The sequence below is a fragment of the Pongo abelii genome, chromosome 1, assembly GCF_028885655.2.
Source record: "Pongo abelii isolate AG06213 chromosome 1, NHGRI_mPonAbe1-v2.0_pri, whole genome shotgun sequence".
Lineage (NCBI taxonomy): Eukaryota > Metazoa > Chordata > Mammalia > Primates > Hominidae > Pongo > Pongo abelii.
Genome location: NC_071985.2, coordinates 210,409,790 through 210,432,077, shown reverse-complemented (window position 1 = coordinate 210,432,077; position 22,288 = coordinate 210,409,790). Strand labels below are relative to the sequence as shown.

General features: G+C 41.7%; 1 protein-coding gene and 1 non-coding gene across 11 annotated transcripts in view; one reads left to right on the top strand and one right to left on the bottom strand.

Annotated features, from left to right (window-relative positions):
• The window catches only part of LUZP1 (leucine zipper protein 1), a 97,021-nt gene that overhangs the window by 60,186 nt on the left and 14,547 nt on the right, over positions 1-22,288 (bottom strand). Inside the window, exon 1 of one of the 10 annotated variants that reach the window (XM_054555885.2) lies at positions 4,582-4,747. The exons of the other annotated variants lie outside the window; for them this stretch is intronic. The gene's annotated coding sequence lies outside the window, so the exon portion shown is untranslated. Of the gene's footprint in view, positions 1-4,581; positions 4,748-22,288 lie in introns of those variants that run through there. 10 annotated transcript variants of the gene reach the window in all.
• On the top strand, positions 21,220-21,326 carry LOC112130971 (U6 spliceosomal RNA). The gene has a single exon (XR_002913139.1). It is a non-coding gene; the product is annotated as a U6 spliceosomal RNA (small nuclear RNA).

Below are 22,288 nucleotides of genomic sequence, written 5' to 3'. Positions count from 1 at the left end.
CTGGAGGGAGTGTGAGCACCCAAGGACATAGTATTCAGTGTGTTACATTTTGGCCTGGGCAGCAAGGTGGGTGGGCATAGCGGTGCAGCCACCCCTCTGCCACATGGGCCACCAAAGCACTATAGGCCAAGCAGGGAGATCTCATGGTCCATAACATAAAATCATCTTGAAGTTTTTACTCTAATTTTTGTGTTTTTTTGGAAACAGGGTCTCAATGTCCCCCAGGCTAGAGAGCAGGGGCGAGATCATAGTTCACTGGAGCCTTGACCTCCTGGGCTCAAGCAATCCTCTCACCTCAGCCTGGGGGCAGCTGGGACCACATGCACACACCACCATGCCCAGCTAATTTTTTTTTTTTTTTTTTTTTGAGACAGTTTCGCTCTTGTTGCCCAGGCTGGAGTGCAACGGCACCATCTCCGGCTCACTGCAACCTCCGCCTCCCAGGTTCAAGCGATTCTCCTGCCTCAGCCTCCCATGTAGCTGGGATTACAGGCATGTGCCACCACACCCAGCTAATTTTGTATTTTTTTAGTAGAGACGGGTTTCTCCATGTTGGTCAGAGTGGTCTCGAACTCCCAACCTCAGGTGACCCACCCGCCTCGGCCTCCCAAAGTGCTGGGATTACAGGCATGAGCCACCATGTCCGGCAAAAGCCCAGCTAATTTTTAAAAATGTTTTGTAGAAACAGGATCTTGCTACATTGCCCAGGCTGGTCTCGTACTCCTGGACTCAAGTAATCCTCCTGCCTTAGACTCCCAAAGTGCTGGGATTACAGGTATAAACCACTGCATCTAGCCTACTCTAAATTTTAAAAGGTCTTTTTAACACATTATTTTTACTTAATATTTTATTTTGTAGATACATGACACTTTAATTTTGGTGACAGTCATTTCTCCTTCTGTAATGGTTTTTCTCTTAAGGCAATTTTTTTCTTTTTGGCATTGCCTCCCACTTTGAAAGCACATTTTTGCTGTTTGATCACTGAGGAAGGAGCTGCCAGTCCCTTCTGATGAGTCTGGTTTCTCCAGGTGCATATGTGGCCTCGGGATAATCTGAGTTCTGAATTGGACTTTAGGGTATGATGGGGCCAGAATTACACATTACGGCTTACAACAACAGAGCTCTGGTGGTCTGGCTTCACACCTGAGATGCTGGGCACACAGGCATCCAATAAATGGTGGGTGCATAAAATATATATATATATATATATGTACACACACACACACACAGATTTTTGACAGCACCAGAGGGTTGGCACCCCTAACTCCCACATTGTTCAAGAGTCAACTGCAACTTACTATGGATCAGGGAAGGTCTCACAGAAGAGAAGATACCTAAAGGTAGATTTTAAAGAATAAATAGGCCAGGCACGGTGGCTCACACCTGTAATCCTAGCACTTTGGGAGGCTGAGGCAGGAGGATTGCTTGAGCTCAGGAGTTTGAAAGCAGCCTGGGCTACATGGTAAGACTTCGTCTCTATTTTTTTTTTCTTTTTTGTTTTTCGACAGAGTCTTACTCTCTTGTCCAGGGTGGAGTGCAGTGGCACGATCTCCACTCACTGCAACCTCCGTCTCCTGGGTTCCAGCAATTCCCCTGCCTCAGCCTCCCGGGTAGCTGGGATTTCAGGTACCTGCCACCAAGCCCAGCTAATTTTTGCATTTTTAGTAGAGACAGGGTTTCACCACATTGGCCAGGCTGGTCTCGAACTCCTGACCTCGTGATCCGCCTGCCTAAGCCTCCCAAAGTGCTGGGATTACAGGCGTGAGCCACCGTACCTGGTCTATGGTAAAATTTAAGCTGACTCTTAAAATGAGTAGAATCTATGTATAAAAAAGAAAAATTACTAGATTTTCAGATACACTAAGGAAATAATAAATAGTGGGCAAAATACAACTGGAAACGCACATACTTAGTTCGGCACAGCCAGAGTAACCCAGATTGCTGAAGCGGCACTGACTAGTTACTGGTGATGGTATGACTTCAGTAGAAACACCGTCTATAGTGTTTTAGTTGCTTCAGTTGTTTTTTGCACATATTCTTACCATAAACATCCCTCTAGGATTGTTATGCTATATAAAACCTTTGCGCCAGGCTGTTTACCATCCTTATTTCATTTTTACAACAAATCTGAGATAAGTATTAATATCCCAATTTTAATGAGAAACTCAACTTCAGAAAGGTTCATAACAGTTCACAGTAATACATCCCAGCATTCTGTTAGGTGTTACAAATTTATTATCTCATTTAACTCTTCAAACAACCCTAAGAACTAGGTATTGTTGGTACTTCTATTTTACAGATGAGAAAACTGAGGTTCAGGGAGGTTATGCAATTTGCTCAGGGTCACAGTGGTATTAAGAGGCAGAACTGAGAATTAAAATTCAGAACTGCCTTATCCTAAAGCTCTATTCCATTACAGTATAATGCGTTATCTATCTTCAATCGTAACTCAGTCTAATCCAATATGCTTTGATTGTTATACTCTCTGCATTTCCAGTAACTAATGTTAGTAGCCTCTTGCAAGGACAGGTACAATACACATTTGCTGAAGACAGTGCTTTTATGTATTAAATGTAAGGGAAGGCTACAGCCAGAGAAATGCTAGCCAAGAGAAGCCCCAACACAAGGTGACTTCTCAAAGACTCTTCTTTTCAGGTTTTTCCAAAGGATATGGAAGAGTCTCCAATGCTATAGCACACTAGCTTGAGGGAGAAACGCAAATAAATCTTTTCATCGAAGAGATGGAAAGGGTACATCTGACCCAGATCTGGTTACAGCAATGCAGAGATCTTGCAGTACATACTTCAGCAAAATCAGGTGCTGACAGCTGAGAGATATCAAGTGGCATAAGGCTGTAAGAAGGGAAAAAAGCCCTAGAAGTACTTAGATTCCAAAAATGTCTCTAAACGACTGCAAGAAACTGACACACGACAAAAGAGTGGGATTCCATTAAATCCATTTAAGAGTTAAATTGGTGAAACAACTCACATAACACCAACAGATCATACTGGTAGCTCACGTCTCCTCTCATTTTACCTTTTTTTCACATAAAAAGGTAAGCTGTCTTCCCAGTTCCTGGCAAATGTGATATCCTTCAAATATTGTTTCTCAGCTTCCCAGATGGCTAGGCTAGACTAGGACATAAGAAAGATGCAATAACATGCTCCCCACCTCCCATCTAACAGCAGGAAGAGAATAAAAAACCAAAAGAAGAAAGGAGTAGCCAGCAATGATCTCTTCTATCATTCCAAATACCACAGGTTAGTCCTGCTTATATAAGAGAGTTAACTATTAGAACACATCCCAAGCCTTTTTATTTTTCTCTTTCAGGTTGGGGTTAAGGAATGTTTTAAATTGTATTTCTTTTCATTTTGGTGGGGGTTTTGGGGGGATTTTTTCGTTGTTTTTTTTTGAGACAGGGTCTTGCTCTGTCACCCAGGCTGCAATGCAGTGGCATGATCACAGCTCACTGCAGCCTCAACCTCCCAGACTCAAGTGATCTTCCCACCTCAGCCTCCCAAGTAGCTGGGACCACAGGCACATGTCACCACGCCCAGCTAATTTTTTGTATTTTGTGTGTTTGTAAAGACAGGGTTTCACCATGTTGCCCAGGCTGGTCTCAAATTTCTGGGCTCAAGGGATCCTCCTGCCTCAGCCTCTCAAAGTGCTGGGCTTACAGGTGTGAGCCACTATGCCCAGCCTATTTCTTTTAATTTTGTTCTGGTGTGCTTAAATAAGTTTCTTCATGGATTTCTTTGTAAAACAAGACAATATAACAGACTCTAGACCCTACCTCTCTCACAGGAATGCTATTTGAAGGAAATGTTAGAGTACTTGAAAAACTTAAAAGCGTAACACAATAATAATAGGTAATATTTATTGTGTTTGTTTTGTGTCATTTAAAGCCCTCTGCGTGAACTAACGTATTGTCTCACAACAACCCTATGAGGCAGATACTATTAACCTCTTTTTTTTTTTTTTTGAGACGGAGTTTCACTCTTGTTGCCCAGGCTTAGGTTGATTTTTTTTTTTTTTTTTTTTTTTTTCTGAGATGGAGTCTTACTCTTGTTGCCCAGGCTGGAATGCAATGGCGCAATCTCAGCTCACTGCAACCTCCGCCTCCTGAGTTCAAGAGATGCTCCTGTCTCAGCCTCCTGAGTAGGTGGGATTACATGCGCATGTCATCACACCTGGCTAATTTTGTATTTTTAGTAGAGACAGGGTTTCATCATTATTGGTCAGGCTGGTCTGGAACTCCTGACCTCAGATGATCCGCCCGCCTCAGCCTCCCAAAGTGCTGGGATTACAGGTGTGAGCCACTGCAGCCGGCCAACCTCATTTTTAAGATGAGTAAACTGAGGCCCAGAAAAACAGAGTTCCTTTCCCTAGTTTACACAAATATTATATGGTAGAGCTGGAATTCAAACTCAATTCATTTGAGTCAATAAATTTGAGTATACATTACTCAAATATACTTATGTAATGAAAATTAGGTTAGAATATTACTACGCATGGATTAAGGAAGCAAACACAATAACCTACTAAAACATTCAACAAATAACTTGAATTCTTTGTCCTCACCATCATAACACCACAATCTTTTTTTTCAAGACGGAGTCTCCCTCTGTCACCAGGCTGGAGTGCAGTGGCGTGATCTCGGCTCACTGAAACCTCCACCTCCTGGATTCAAGCGATTCTGCTGCCTCAGCCTCTCGAGTAGCTGGGTCTACAGGCACATGCCACCACGCCCAGCTAATTTTTGTATTTTTAGTAGAGACGGGGTTTCACCGTGTTGGCCAGGATGGTCTCGATCCCTTGACCTTATGATCTGCCTGCCTCAGCCACCCAAAGTGCTGGGATTACAGGTGTGACCCACCACGCCCAGCCCATGAACCATTATCTTTATGCATTCTGAGATTAACATTTAACAGATAAATTTACACGGAACATAGGCTCTGAAGTCACACAAACCTAGTCACACAACGTCACTAATAGCCGTATGGGCAAGTTACTTAACTGCGTCTCAGTGTCCTCATGTGTAAAATAGGGATAATACCTATCACATAGAATTTAAGAACTAAATGGGACCCCCGTGCGGTGCCTCACACCTGCAATGCCAGCACTTTGGGAGGCCAAGGTGGGAGGATCGCTTGAACCCAGGAGTTTGAGATCAGCCTGGGCAACATGGCAAAACCCTATCTCTATCAAAACAATACAAAAATTAGGTGTAGTGGTGTGCGCCTATAGTCCCAGCTACTTGGGCGGTAGAGGTGGCAGGATCACCTGAGCCCGGGAAGATCAAGGCTGCAGTGAGCAGTGATCACACCACTGTACTACAGTCTTGGTGACAGAATGAGACTCTGTCTCCAAAAAAAATAATAATAGGCTGGGTGCGATGGCTCACGCCTGTAATCCCAGCACTTTGGGAGGCCGAGGCAGGCGGACCATGAGGTCAGGAGCTCAAGACCATCCTGGCTAACATGATGAAACCCCATCTCTACTAAAAATACAAAAAATTAGCCGGGCGTGGTGGCAGGCACCTGTAGTCCCAACTACTCGGGAGGCTGAGGCAGGAGAATGGCGTGAGCCCAGGAGGCGGAGGTTGCAGTGAGCCGAGATCGCGCCACTGCACTCCAGCCTGGGTAACAGAGTGAGACTCCATCTCAAAAAATAATAATAACTAAATGGGCTTTAAGAAATGCTTAATGCTGGCCTGGCACCATGGCTCATGCCTGTAATCCCAGCACTTTGGGAGGCCAAGGCGGGTGGATCACCTTAGGTCAGGGGTTCCAGAGCAGCCTAACCAACATAGTGAAACCCCATCTCTACTAAAAATACAAAAATTAGCAAGGCATGGTGGTGGGAGCCTGTAATCCCAACTACTCGGGAGGCTGAGAGGTAGGAGAATCACTTGAACTCAGGAGGCAGAAGTTGTAGTGAGCCAAGATCGCACCACTGCACTTCAGCCTGGGGTGACAGAGCAAGACTCTATCTCCAAAAAAAAAAAGAAATGCTTAATGCTTTAAGAAAGTTGGCCAAGCCAGGTGCTCACACCTGTAAACCAAGCAAGCACTTTGGAAGGCTGAGGTGGAAGGATCACTTGAGGCCAGGAGTTTGAAACCAGCCTGGGCAACATAGTAAGACCCAGTCTCTACCAAAAAAAAAAAAAAAAAAAAAATTAAATGGATTATAAACTCATCTCAGAATAGTTGTTGGCTATACATAGTAAGTGCTAAGCAAACACCATTAGCTACTATTGTTAATATTTTTATTTCATTTTTCTTTGCCATTTTCCATGTAAACAAGTATCTAAAAAATGTTTGACTCAAAGCTATCAAGTAATCTTGAAATGGGCATATGTTTTACATTTCACATTTCAGTGTCTCCATACTTTGGTAATATTTTCCAGTAAATTTATAATCCATGTAACTAATATTGCTGCCTATGTAAGCATCTCTTCTACCATTTTGAACTTAAGAAATACAAGAATACAATAGCTACATTGTGTTTCTTATGTGTAGTGATAATACTGCAAACCCTTATCTCTTAATATAAACTGCCACATTTCTAATTACATGAGAGTCACTCTGTATGGCTTTTCATCAAATGCCCCAAATTAAAATAGGTAGTATCTTCTTAAAATTACTTACTTTTTCATTTGACAAATCTCAAACCCAAAAGGTAAAGGGATTTGTGACTTGCTCAAGTTCATACAGGTAGATAATGACAAAGACTGACCCGGAACCTTCAGACTGAGTTCAAAGCTCTTTTTCATCTCTCTGGGCTGAATAATTCCATTTCTTGTCAGAGGAGGTGATAAACATCTGAAAATAGTGAATGACTCAAATCTCCCAAGGTTAAAAAAAAAATTTCAAGAAGACAATCTTCAAAGGTCATTTAATGTAGCACAACAAAACAACAACCACCAAAGTGGCATAACTCAGTACTGTTTCCTTCTCAAAAAATCAGGTCATCTCGAAAATTTGCTTTACTAAATTTGTATTAGCCTAACCCAAATCTCATGCTACTTCTTCCCAGCTATCTCTGCAACTTTCTGAAACTGGGCAACTTCAGCTCAAAATTCAATGACAAACTCCAGGGAACTGTCACAGCAAATATTCCTGAAAATAAGTGGTGCTTGTGAATTCTATTCTACTGAGATTCTCAGTGTAATTATTTTTCTGTGATAGAATCTGATTTGTTTCATGAAACCACACTAAAATAAAAGAGAACACAAAAATATTCTCATTTAGGACACTAATTGATATTAAAATTTCCCAAAATTTTTGGGAAAATCTAACAAGCATTTACCAAAGGATTTAATCCATATCATTTTTTCAAAAAGTCTGGCCTATAATCCCAATGCTTTGGGAGGCCACGGTGAGAAGACCACTTGATCCCAGGAGTTCAAGACCAGCCTAAGAAACACAGAGAGACCAATCTCTACCAAAAATGTTTAAAATTAGCCAGGTGTGGTGGCACACACGTATGGTCCTAGCTACTCAAGAGGCAGAGGCTGGAGGATTGCTTGAGCCTGGCAGGTCAAGTCTGCAGTGAGCCATGATGGCAACACTGTATTCCAGCCCAGGTGACAGAGTGAGACCTTGCCTAAAAAAAAAAAAAAAAATTAAATTAAAAAATAAAAATTAAGAAAGTCCACTCTTAAAACAACATAAGACTTTTTACTTGTTATAGATTTAACCAGAGTTAAGACCAGAAGTGACCAATCCATTTTACACACGAGCCACAGCAGGACTGAGGAGAGAGGAAGAGAAAACAGGAAGACTAGCAAGTCAAATCAATTATTTACTTAAAAGTCCACAGAGTACAGAGCACTATAAGATTCACAGTGCCAACATGCTCCACCCTTTCTCTGCTAGTCAGTACAGGCCACAAGATGAACACCAGAGTCCAACAACCAGCCAAATGCCAGGCAAAATGGCCTTACCAGGCTAGATGGGGTCAAACACATATATTTTTAACTCATAGTCAAAGAGGCTCAAGGAAGATGATCAACAACTTAAATATTGCAGCGATATTAAGGAAAACAAGGCTAGGAAAATGTCTGAATATACAGACATTGGGTCTTTTGAATGTACATTTACAGTAGTGTTGGGGACAGAAACAAGACAGGAGAAGTCTTAAAAAGTGAGTGAGTGTAAAAGCAAAAGCTGCATACAGAATGCCATTTTTAAAATGTTTAGAAGTAAAAGGGCTGGGCGTGGTGGTTCACGCCTATAATCCCAGCACTCTGGGAGGCCGAGGTGGGCGGATCACGAGGTCATGAGATCGAGACCAGCCTGACCAACATGGTGAAACCCTGTCTCTACTAAAAATACAAAAATTAGCTGGGTGTGGTGGCACACGCCTGTAATCCCAGCTACTCGGGAGGCTGAGGCAGGAGAATTGCTTGAACCCGGGAAGCAGAGGTTGCAGTGAGCCAAGATCACGCTACTGCACTCCAGCCTGGTGATGGAGCCAGACTCCGTCTCAAAAACAAAAACAAAAAATGTTTAGAAGTAAAAGAAGAAAAAGATGGCAATAATTCAAAAAGATAAAAAGGCAGAAAATTTTTATTTGTTTTAGGATAAACAAGACCTCTGTATTTGTAGTCTGAAAAGAAAGACTCAATAGCGAAGCTGAAGATGGAAGAGAGAAAGATTAACTGATGAGAGTGAGGTACTGGATACTAGAGAATGCAATGAAGAAGAAAACTGATCCATGTGGATCTGGAAGTCATCAGACAAAAGCAAATAAAGCAATAAGACAAAAGACAAAAAGCAATAAAAGTGGGGAGAGAACAGATGGTAAGGACTTTTTGAAAAATCAGAAGCTGTGCAAAAATGGCAAAACAATGGTCTAGAGGGACAGTGAATGACTAGAACTACAATGACTACTCCCCTCGTCCAAGGAGTTGCAGAGTATTCAACCAATGAAAACAGAAATAATAGCATTCATTACAGTAAAAGCCATGTTTTCACTTATGGGTTAGGAGATAGAAGAGATATTGGAAAAAAAAAAATTAAGAACTTAGGACTTTGCTCACATTTGTGCACAGGTTCTACCAGACCCAGCAGAAACAGGTAGTAAAGGGACATCAAGAATGAGGTAGAAAAGAATGGGACTGAGCTTTTAAAATACTGAGGCAATAAGGCAGATGGAACTTTGAGATAACTTTTTACCAACAGTGAAGGTGAAGAAGAGTAATCTAAAGAACTTTATGGCTGCAGAGGATGAGGGGAATGAAGACAAACATATCAAAAAACTGCTGGATACCATAGACAATAAGTCTTCAGCACTAACTAGCCCTAATTTTCAAGTGGAATCATCTCCAAAACCCACTTTCCCCCAGAAGCTAGACCTGAAATATCCTTTAATTTCATTTGCCAAGACTACCAATTTGCTGAACTGTGTCAACAGTTTGTTTGTGTTTGTTTTTCGAATTGGACATTTGTTTTTAATAACGATTTGTTGCGTTCTACAAAGGCATAGGAGGGACATTCCCCAAAAGATAAATGAAAGCCACATGACTAGAACTGGGTCTTCTATTTATATGATTTAGAACTGGGTTTTTTTGTTTGTTTGTTTGTTTCTTTGTTTAGGCAGAGTCTCGCTCTGTCACCCAGGCTGGAGTGCAATGGTGCGATCTCGGCTCACTGCAATCCCCTGCCTCCCAGGTTCAAGCGATTCTCCCACCTCAACCTCCCAAGTAGCTGGGATTACAGGCACCCACCATCATGCCTGGCTAATTTTTGTATTTTTGTAGAGATGGGGTTCCACCATGTTGGCTAGGCTGGTCTTGAACTCCTGATCTCAGGTGATCCGCCTGCCTCGGCCTCCCAAAGTGCTGGGATTACAGACATGAGCCACCACACCCAGCCATAACTGGGTCTTCTAAGCCCCCTTTGCATGCTCAGACAGGATGGAAAAGGATAGATAACACCAGTTAATATTTAGTTAGCACTTCACTGATTCAAATTACTATCTAATCAATTAGCTCAACTGACCCACTCTTTAGTCCTATTCTTCTGATGTGTAATCCAAGGATAGAGGAGCAGAAAGAACATGGACTTTAAAGTCACTGATCTAGAATTCTAACTCTCCCGGTTCCCCCAGGGATATTTCTTAAATCTCTCTGAGCTTCCATTTCCTCACCTATAAAGTAGGAATAACAGTACCTATTTCATGAGGCAGTTGTAAAGATTAAAGCGTAAGTCAAGTACCTACTATACAGTAGATGCTTAAGAAATGGTAGATAATGGCCAGGTGCAGTGGCTCATGCCTGTAATCCCTGCACTTGGGAGGCCAAGGCAGGTGGATAACAAGGTCAGGAGTTCAAGACCAGCCTGGCAAATATGGTGAAACCCCGTCTCTAATAAAGATACAAAAATTAGCTGGGCATGGTAGCACACACCTGTAGTCCCAGCTGCTTGGGAGGCTGAGGCAGGAGAATCGCTTCAACCCAGGAGGCGGAGGTTGCAGTGAGCCAAGATCACGCCACTGCACTCCAACCTGAGCAAAAAAGCAAGACTCAGTCTCCAAAACAAAAAAAGAAAAGAAATGGTAGATAATATACTCCACATGTTGCAATGAAAAGAAATGGAAGACTATTTTAACTAATGTCATTATAAACTAAACCATCCAAGCTGAATCACAATTTATTGGTTACTGTTGTTAATACACACAGGGCAAATTATGTTAAACAAATCATAAAATAACAAATGTTTTCCAAAAAGTCCTCTCTACCTAACAGTTAACCTAACTAAGGATGACAGTATTTATTAAGGTATGATTTTCATAACTAGGAACTTATACAGTGTTTCATGGTTTGAAACGTACTGTATTTTTCTCCAAATGATTACTTCCAAAATAAACTAAACTTTTAACTTCCAGCTTAATCCTGGGGCAATTTTAGAGAATCTCAACATCTCACAAATAAATGGAATTGAAAAAGCATATGGATATAATGCAGTCAGCAGAGAATTTGAGGGCAAAAGAGAGAGGCTATGGCTTGCCCCCTTTCCAACTTCAGTTAACTAATACCACAAATGTTCTTCAGTTCTACCCATTTCTTTATTTTTTTGAGATGGAGTTTCGCTCCTGCCCAGGCTGGAGTGGAGTGACACAATCTGGGCTCACTGCAACCTCTGCCCCCTGGGTTCAAGCGATTCTCCTGCTTCAGCCTACCGAGTAGCTGGGACTACAGATGCCCACCACCATGCCCGGCTACTTTTTGTATTTTTAGTAGAGACAGGGTTTTGCCACATTGGCCAGGCTGGTCTTGAACTCCTAGCCTCAGGTGATCCACCCGCCTCGGCCTCCCAAAGTGCTAGGATTGCAAGTGTGGGCCACCGTTCCCGGCCAATTCTACCAGTTTCATAAGCTTAAGAGCTATCTTCACTTTCTTTTCTTCTTTCTCTACGTTATTAAGTCTCATCTCTTCCTTCTCCAAAATCTCTCCAATATACTCCTTTTTCTTCCCATTCCACTTGCTAAATTCATGCCTGCAGCACAATTTTATTTCTTTAAAAAAATTCCTTAACTGGCTTCCTTTCAGATAATCTATATAACACTTCTTGATTAATGTCATAATTCCAAGTTCATCAAGTCACTGCTCAACTTGTAAACCTTCAATGATTCCCAAATGTTAGCAAGATCAGGTCCAAATTCCTCGGTATGACTGTTAAGACTGTTCATAATCTCAATGAGCATTACTTCGCTAATCTTATCTCCTTCCTAGTCCATAATCTAAACTCTATTACTAGATCAGACAAGTATTCGCGGTTCCCATCAATAATACGTTTAATCTCTATCTTTGCCCTTGATTTGCTCTTGCCTAGAAAACCATCCCCTCATCCTTAATTTTCTCAAATACAAAAGAAAAAAATTTAAAAAGTAAAAGAAAAACAAAACCTTCTCCTTCCTTTCTGCCTCTTCAACCTCTATCCATCCACCACTGAAAAACTCTAGTCTAACCGCCTGCATGAAGCCTTCACAGACCACTTCAGCCTAAACTAATCTCAGTAAACTGTAACCTGTCATTTCAACATACACTATTAGCATAACAACAGACCTCCTAGGGCAGTCATTTTAGTCAATGGTATTTTCACCCAAGAATAGTAAATTTTTCATAAGGCTAAATTATTCAACATGAAAAACCCCTTTAATCTGAGATGATGCCCTTTCTCTTACCCGTTTTTGTTTTGTTTTGTTTTGTTTTGTTTTTAAGACAGAGTCTCAGCCAGTCATGGCACTTTGGGAGTTCGAGACCAGCCTGAGTGACATAGTGAGACCTCGACTGTACTAGAAATCAAAAATATTACCCACAAATGGTGGTGCACACCTGTAGTCATCTCAGCTACTCAGGAGGCTGAGGTAGGAGAATCATTTGAGCCTGGGAGGTCGAGGCTGCAGCCCCCGCCTGGGCAACAGAATGAGACTATTACACACACACAACCCAAATGCTCCTCAATTGGTCAGTAACCAACTATAATACATCTATACAATGGAATACTACTCAGCATTGTAAAGGAATGAGCTACTGATACATGCAATAATGTGGATGAACCTCAAAAATATGATGCTAAGTGAAATAAGCCAGACTAAAAGGCTACAGACTACAGACTACCACTTACAGAACATTCTGGAAAAGGCAAAATGATAGGAATAGAAAACAACGCAGTGGTTGCCTGAGGGTAAGAATTGGGGTAGACTACAAAAGAGCAGAAGGGACTTTGAGGAGGTGATGGAACTGTGCAAAATCTTGATTGTGGTAGTGGTTGTTGGACAGTATACATTTGTCAAAACTCACAGAACTTTGGGAGGCCACAGTGGGAGGATCATTTGAGGCCAGGAGTTCAACACCAGCCTGGGCAACACAGCCAGACCCCCATCTCTACAAAAAAAAATTTTTTTTTAATTACCAGGCATGGTGGCTTGTGCCTGTAGTCCCAGCTACTTGGGGAAGCTGAGGTGGAAGGACTGCTTGAGGCTGGGAGATCAAGGCTGCAGTGAGTCATGATCACTGCATTCCAGCCTAGGGAACACAGCGAGACCCTGTCTTCTTTTTCTTTTCTTTTTTTTTTTTTTTTTGAGACGGAGTCGCTCTGTCACCCAGGCTGGAGTGCAGTGGCAAGATCTTGGCTCACTGCAAGCTCCGCCTGCTGGGTTCACGCCATTCTCCTGCCTCAGCCTCCCGAGTAGCTGGGATTACAGGCGACTGCCACCACGCCCAGCTTATTTTTTTTTTTTTTTGTATTTTTAGTAGAGACGGGGTTTCACTGTGTTAGCCACGGTGGTCTCGATCTCCTGGCCTCGTGATCCGCCCGCCTCAGCCTCCCAAAGTGCTGGGATTCTTTTCTTTATTTTCCTTTTCTCTAAGTTACCTTATTATTTCCATATTATTTCTCCCTGCTCCATTAACTGTCCTCCCATCTATTTTTCCATCACATTTCTTTAAGATTCTGGTAGTCACTTTAAAACTGCCCTAGAATCTAGTCTCAAAACAAAATTCTAACATAATCATAAGTCCTCAAGTTTCTACAGAAAATATTTTCACATATGTTGGAAAATGTCTAATTTTATTAAATTACACTAAGAATATATCATATTACACTCCATTACAGCTGTGGCAAGAAGCATAAAAACTGGTATTCCTGATTTAAATCTACCAGGGACCATTACTTTGTTTACACACTCTAACTACATTTTGTAAATATCTCTATAAGAATCTTCTATATTTAACTAGCTTCTGTATACTTCTCTAAAGTCTTCCATTTAATGAATCTTTAAGTCCATCAAGATCTAAAAATGGCTTTCTTTTGATCCTAGGAAACATAAGACAATGTTGACCTCATTTACTTAAAGGGCAGTGTACAGTTCATAAAATCATTATGTGTTAAAACAATGTAATGTTCAAGAGTAAACTCAAGGTCAAATCCTAGCTTGGCACTGACCTTGGGGCAAACCAATCTCACATCTTAGGGACTTAGTTTTTTCCTCTGCAAAATGAGGATAATAATAGTATTAATATCTACCCTAATGGGTTGCTGAAAAGAGATTAAATAAACACATAAAAAGTACTTAAGTACTGCAGTTGTCACATAGAAGTCAGCAACTGGTTTCATCATTAGTCCTCAATGACTAAGAATTCTTCGAAAAATCTGAATTATAAACTTAAATGGGCCAGGCGTGGTGGTGGGTGCCTGTAATCCCAGCTACTTGGAAGACTGAGATGAGGGAATCACTTGAACCCTAGAGCCAAGTTCGTGCCATTGCACTCACTCCAGCCTGGGCAACAAGAGTGAAACTCCATCTAAAAAAAAATAAACACTTAAATGAGCTGCTCATTCACTGGTGAATCACTAAAATGGCCTAAATCAGATAAATACCCCCAGATAATTGAGAAAACAGCACATTTTTGATAAAGCTGTTCCAGGACTTAACCAAAAATTAACTTTATCTCAACATTTAACGTTACCAGTTAACTTGAAACTAGATAAAAACAGAGATTTATGTTTAGAAACAGAAAAATGCTGTCAGACCAAGGTAAATGATACCATTTTTCTATTTGAGTTCTTCAGCATCTGTAGAAAGCTTATGCAAATAAAGCCAGCCAGGCACAGTAGCTCACACCTGTAATCCCAGCACTTTGGGAGGCCAAGGCAGGCGAATCACTTGAGGTCGGAGTTCGAGACCAGCCTGGCCAACGTGGTGAAACTCTGTCTCTACTAAAAATACAAAAATTAACCAGGCATGGTGGCATGAGCCTGTAATCCCAGCTACTTGGGAGGCTGAGGCAGGAGAATCGCTTGAACCCAGGAGGTAGAAGTTGCAGTGAGCCAAGATCATGCCACTCACTGCACTCCAGCCTGGGCAACAGAGCGAGACTGTCTCAAAAAATAAAAATAAAAAATAAAGCATTGGAAAGTGGACCAGGAAAATACATTTCGCCCTTTAATTATACTTAAGTTCGAATCTGTTCCTACACAGATTTGCCTGTCAGCAGACTAAAAATGTTCCTTTCTTGGACAAAATTTAACAATATTAATTTATTAACGTTATAAATAAAATCACAGTGACATTAATACAACCTAATGTTTTCATTAAGAGAATTCCAATTTAATTGTAATATGGGTTATATTCATACCATGATTTGTTTTATAGACGTTTCAGCACTGAAAACAAGTGCTGTTATTCAATGGCGTCATCTCGGGAGGTAAGACCTTCCAAGGATTGGGATGACTGGGCGCATCTTCCAATCACGTGGCCAAGACTCAAAACTTTTTTGACGTGCCATGTATAGGATTCTCAAAGACAAACCTCATACACACACACAAAATCCTAGTCTCCACCTTTTAGAATAACATTTCATTTGTGACCAAAAACAATGCTGACCACTCACTTCATTCACCAGACTTTCCTATCTCCAAAAGTTAAATATAAGCACCTGCAAAATGAAGGCTTACCAGAATTAAGAACACGCAATATACTCTAAAGAAGACAAATTCAAAAGAAATATACCAAATATTTCAGAATTTGGAAATGTCACTAAAATAAATACATAACTTTCCAAGGCAGGGAGCAGTGGCCCCCGCCTGTAATCCCAACACTTTGGAAGGCCGAGGTATGAGGATCACTTGAGCCCAGGAGTTGCAGACCAGCCTGGCAACATGCCAAAATCCCATTTCTAACAAAAGATAGAAGAATTAGTAGATGTGATAGTGCATGCCTATAGTCCTAGCTACTAGGGAGGCTAAAGTGAGAGGACTGCTAGAGCCCGGGAGTTCAAGGCTGCAGTGAGCTGTGATCATGCCACTGGAGTCCAGCCTGGGTAACAGAGTGAGACCCTGTCTCAATAAAAAAATAATAACTTCCCATTTGGAGAGTTCTGATGTTTGTTTCTAAAAAGCAGTCCTAGGCCAGGCACAGTGGTGCCCACCTATAATCCCAGCACTTTGGGAGGCTGAGGCAGGAGGATTGTTTGAGGCCAGGAGTTCAAGATCAGCCTGGGTAACATATCAAGACCTGTCTCGCCGGGCACGGTGGCTCATGCCTATAATCCCAGCACTTTAGGAAGCCAAGGCAGGCAGATCACCTGAGGTCAGGAGTTCAAGACCAGCCTGGACAACATAGTGAAACCTCATCTCTACTAAAAATACAAAAATTAGCCCAGCGTGGTGGTGAGTGCTTGTAATCCCAGATACTCAGGAGGCTGAGGCAGGAGAATAGCTTGAACCCAGGAGGCGGAGGTTGCAGTGAGCCGAGATCGCGCCACTGCACTACAGCATGAGCCACAGAGCGAGACTCCATCTCAAAAACAAAACAAAACAAAACAAAAATAATAAATAAATCTTGTCTCTACAAAAAAAAAAAAAAAATTAATTAGCCAGGCATGGTGGCATGCACTAGTAGCCCTAGTTACTCAGGAGGCTGAGGAAGGAGGATCGCTTGAGCCCAGGAGTTCAAAGCTGTAGTGAGCTATTATAGAGCCACCGCACTCCAGCCTGGGCAACAGAATGAGAACCTGTCTCTTTAAAAAAAAAGGCAGTCATAACACCTTACAGTTGCCCCAGAGATGATTATGAAACTACATAGTAACAAAATTGGAAATGTGAAATATCATACCAGATCTGTGTAAAAGCAGTAAAATGATACTGAAAAGTAATGAAAAACAACTGAAATTGTCTAAATTAAACATTTAAACTCATACTTCTATTACATTTGCTTCCAGAGTGCCCCTGAAGGCACAGTATTTAATATGGTTATTTATATCCACTCATCTTTTTATACTTGGTTCACCTTGGTTTGAATAAACTGGGATTTTCCAAAATAAAGACTTTCCATATTGTTTGTTGTTCTGTGAAATTTTTCTTGTAAAAGATGGCTTAGGCCAGGCGCAGTGGCTCACGCCTGTAATCCCAGTACTTTGGGAGGCCGAGGCAGGCAGATCACGAGGTCAGGAGTTCGAGACCGGCCTGGCCAACATGGCAAAACCCTGCCTACTAAAAATACAAAAATTAGCAGGGCATGGTGGCAGGCGCCTGTAATCCCAGCCACTTGAGAGGCTGAGGCAGGAGAATCACTTGAACCCGGGAGATGGAGGTTGCAGTGAGCCGAGATCGTGCCATTGCACAAGACTCTGTCTCAAAAAAAAAAAAAAAAAAGGGTTAGGGGCCAGACGTGGTGGCTCATGCCTGTAATCCCAGCATTGTGGGAGGCGGAGGTGGGCAGATTACTTGAGGTCAGGAGTTCAAGACTAGCCTGGCCAACATGGTGAAACACTGTCTCTACTAAAAATACAAAAATTCACCGGCTGTGGTGGCAGGCGCCTGTAATCCCAGCTATTCAGGGGGCTGAGGCAGGAGAAGCCCTTGAACCCGGGAGACAGAGGTTGCAGTGAGCTGAGATGACAGAGCAAGACTCCATCTCAAAAAAAAAAAAAAAAAAAAAAAAAAAAGAGAGAGATGGGTTGGGGGTAAGAGAAGAAGTAATCTCAGTTTAGCTTATCACATTCTGTTCTAATCATTTTGACTACAGTTTACCAGAGACTTCAAAATTTGATTACTGGCCAGGCACGGTGGCTCACGCCTGTAATCCCAGCACTTTGGGAGGCTGAGGCGGGCGGATCACGAGGTCAGGAGATCGAGACCATCCTGGCTAACATGGTGAAACTCCATCTCTACTAAAAATACAAAAAAATTAGCCAGGCGTGGTGGCGGGCACCTGTAGTCCCAGCTACTTGGGAGGCTGAGGCAGGAGAATGTCGTGAACCCGGGAGGCAGAGCTTGCAGTGAGCCAAGATCGCTCCACTGCACTCCAACCTGGGCGACAGAGCGAGACTCTGTCTCAAAAAAAAAAAAAATTTGATTACTGTTCCCCTCCCAAAGATAAAAATCTAGCATAGAATTAATTCATGCCAAAGATGTCACTAACTGGCATTCTTTAAAAAAATCTCAATATCTGACCCTCAACAGCTTGTGACACTGGATATCGAGCTTCTGTGTGTACCAGTTCCTCATCTGTAAAATGGGGTTAAAATAATAAACTATATACTTACTTCATGGGTGTGGTGAAGAATACATGAGATTATGAGCTTGAAACATGATAGGTACTCAATAAATATTTGTTGAGTGAATGAGTAAATAAACTAATGTATGAAAAATGCTTAGGATAGTGCCTGTCACATAGCCAGTGGCTAACAATCAGTATCACGCCAGACGCAGTGGCTCACGCCTGTAATCCCAACACTTTGGGAGGCCAAGGCAGGCGGATCACTTGAGGTCAGGAGTTCGAGACCAGCCTGGCCAACATGGTGAAACCCCTGTCTCTACTAAAAATACAAAAATTAGCTGGGCATGGTGGCATGCGCCTGTAGTTCCAGCTACTCGGGAGGCTGAGACAGAAGAATTGCTTGAACCCAAGAGGTGGAGGTTGCAGTGAGCCAAGATCACGCCACTGCACTCCAGCATGGGCAACAAGAGTAAAATTCTGTCTCAAAAAACAAAAACAAAAACAAACCAATTACTACATTACCCTATAATATTCTGATATAGTTTCATCAGAAAAGCCAAAATAATCACTGATTTAAAATACACAGTAGGTACCTCCTAAAAAATAATTTACATTTACCACTTAATTTGAAATATATACTGAGTTAAATCAACTAAGTTGCTACTAATTTAAATTTGCATTTAAATTGGCTTATAGAACACACATTCTTCTGCCTTTAACACAAGAGGAAGAATAACTACTGAGAGAGCTTACCGATCAGACAAAGCAGCTTTAAGCAGATTTAATTGGCTCAAGATTTTCATTGTTGACAACAAAATAAAATGTTAGTCAACAGAAAATTCAAATAAAGTACTACCTAGTGTCTTGTTTCTGTTAGTAATTCCAATCTGAGAACATTAAACAAGCACTGATAAAGCATTTTTTCTAAGAAGGAACTCTGCATAGTTAATTCTACGCCAGTGACAAGTTCCAAAGGAGAATCTGCTTTGTGGCATTAGGACCGGACTCCTGTACTTTCACACCCTAATAGTCTCTATATCGCCTGAAGAAGTTGGTGCACTCCCAGCCTTTAGATGAGAGAAAATATTAAGCAGGAGTCTAATAAAAAGAATCCATGTTAATAAGCTTAAGAAATTAAAATTGCTACCTATACATAAATATCACTGGTCATCAAAAACTCTACTAAAGACCTACTATGTGCCAGTGAAAATAACTGAGGAGGGTATTAGCTAAAACAGCTTCTGATCGAGAAGCTTCCAGTCAAATTAGGTAATTAAGATATTAATAGAAGCTGGTCAAGTTAACCAAAAATATGAGGAGTACTGGCATAACAAGCTACAAGATTTTTGAGAAAAGAAGAAGCTTTTGATACAACTAGGTAAAATAAGATATGTGATAGTGTGATTTTCCATGAACACGAGGTGGTATTGGCAATAAATGCTATAAAATTTTAGAGAAGAAAGATTAACTGTTGCAAAATCATGATAGACTTCAAAGAGGGAGAACTGAGCTCAGTTTTGAGGGGTGGAAAAGATTTAAATAGTTAAACAGCATAAAAGGAAGGGACAAAAGATAATGGGAACAAAGGTGCTGAATTGGGAATATGGCCATTAAAATTTATTAAATACCTATGTCAGTCACTGTGTTAGGCACTAGATATACACCGGAGAACAAAACAGATGAGTTCTCTGCTTTCGTGGAATCTAGCAGGGAAGACATAATAATCATGCACGCAGATATATAATCATAAATTGCAATAGGTGCTACAAAAGGAGGCAACAGAAGCCAGTAATAGGGAATAATGGGAAAGGACTAGCAAGACACGATGATGAGAAAAAGTATCCCTGATATTTTTACATAAGCTCAGGCGTGAAGGCAGCCATGCAAAGAGCAGGGGAAAGAAGTGTTCAAGGAAGACAGAGCCATGCATACAAAGACCCTGAGGTAGGAAACAGCTCATTGAGTTTAAAAATAAATAGGGCCAGTGGCTCATGCCTGTAATCTCAGCTACTCTGGAGGCCAAAGGACAGCTTGAGGCCAGGAGTTTGAGACCAGCCTGAGCAATATAGTGAGACCCCATCTCTAAAAATTAAATAAATAAAATAAGAATAAAAATAAGAAGTTAGCGTAACAGAGGCATAATGGGCAATGAGATTGGCATAAGATGCCAATTGCCTACCCAAAAAGTAGGCAGGAGACGGGCTATACAGGGCATTATAGGTCAAAATAAAGAACTGAAATGGCCAGGCGCAGTGGTTCATGCCTGTAATCCCAGCACCTTGGGAGGCCGAGGTGAGTGGATCAAGAGGTCAGGAGTTCATGGCCAGCCTGGCCAACATAACATGGGGAAACTCCGTCTCTACTAAAAACACAAAAATTACCCAGGCATGGTGGCAGTCACCTGTAATCCCAGCTACTTGGGAGGCTGAGGCGGAGGACTGCTTGAACCCAGAAGGTGGAGGTTGCAGTGAGCTGAGATCGCGCCACTGCACTTCAGCCTGGGCAACAGAACGAGACTGTCTCAAAAAAAAAAAAAAAAAAAAAAAAAAAAAGCTGAAATTTGAATTTTATTCCAAATCTAAAAACCACTAAAAATTTTTGCACGCTCACGTTAGTGTTAAATAAAAGGAGCCAGACCACAAAGAATATATACTATACAATTCAATTTTTACAAGAGTACAAAAAAAGAGCAAAATAATCTATTCTGTCAGAAGTCAGGATGGTGATTACCCTGGGTGGTAGAGGGGAGACAGAAACTGAAAGGGAACTGGATAGGGGCTTCTAGGTACTGGTAACGCTGTTTCTTGATCTAGATCTAGGTGCTGCTTACATGGGTATATTCAGTTTGTGGGAAAAAAACATCAAATTTCACTTCTACATGTATTTTTCTGTATATGTATTATATAGTTCAATAATAAAGTTTTTAATAACGTAATATACTTTTTTTTTTTTTTTTTTTGAGACAGAGTCTCGCTCTGTCGCCCAGGCTGGAGTGCAGTGGCGCCATCTCGGCTCACTTGCAAGCCCCACCTCCCGGGTTCTCGCCATTCTCCTGCCTCAGCCTCCCGAGTAGCCGGGACTACAGGCGCCTGCCACCATGCCTGGCTAATTTTTTGTATTTTTAGTAGCCACAGGGTTTCACCATGTTAGCCCGGCCCATAATACATTTTTAAAATACTATTTTGTCCAGATAAAAACAGGAATAGAGTGCTCACTTCCACAACACAAATACTAAAATTGGAATGGTACAGTGAAGATTAGTATGTGCCCTGCACAAGGATGACATGCTAATTCATAAAGCAGTCCATATTTTTTAATTTTTTTGTAAAAATAAACAAACAGGTATAAAGGGGCACATGCAAATACGGCAGGTCTTGAATGAAAGATTACCCTGGTAGAAGCTTTCAGAGGAGTAATTCAAATAGCCAGTGATACAAAGTACCATGTTTATAAAGAATAAGGCCGGGCGCGGTGGCTCACACCTGTAATCCCAGCACTTTTGGAGGCCAAGGCAGGCGGATCACAAGGTCAGGAGCTCGAGACCAGCCTGGCCAACATGGTAAAACCCTGTCTCTACTAAAAATACAAAAATTAGCTGGGTGTGGTGGCGGGCACCTGTAATCCCAGCTACTTGGGAGGCTGAGGGAGAAGAATCGTTTGAACCTGGGAGGTGGAAGTTGCAGTGAGCCGAGATCACACCACTTCACTCCAGCCTGGGTGACAGGGTGAGACTCTCTCAAAAAAAAAAAAGAATGTTGGGGCCAGGTACCACTCATGCTTGTAATCCCAACACTCTGGGAGGCCAAGGTGGGAGGATCACTTGAGCCCAGGAGTTCAAGACCAGCCTGGGCAACAAAGCGAAACCCTGTCTCTACAAAAAAAAAAAAAAAAAAAAAAAGTTTCTTAATTAGCTGGGCATGGTGGTACACACTTGTAGTCCCAGTTAATCGGAGGCTGAGGAAGGAGAACTGCCTAAGCCCAGGAGTTCAAGGCTGCTGTGAGCTATGACTGCCACTATACTCCAGATCAAGAGAAAGAGTGAGATCCTGTCTCTTAAAAAAAAAAAAAAAGGAATGCTGGGTCTGGGAAGGAAGTTGTGCAATACTAAAGGATTAACTATAAATTCCTTAGAACATAAGGAGGAATCTCCAGAAATTAAGAAAGTTATAGATGACAACAGCAATGCCTAAAAAGGTTAGCAATGCTTGTTAGGTTGTGGCTCATATTTTAATATGGTATTTTCAAGCTCTTCCCTTGACCCTCCACTCCCATATAA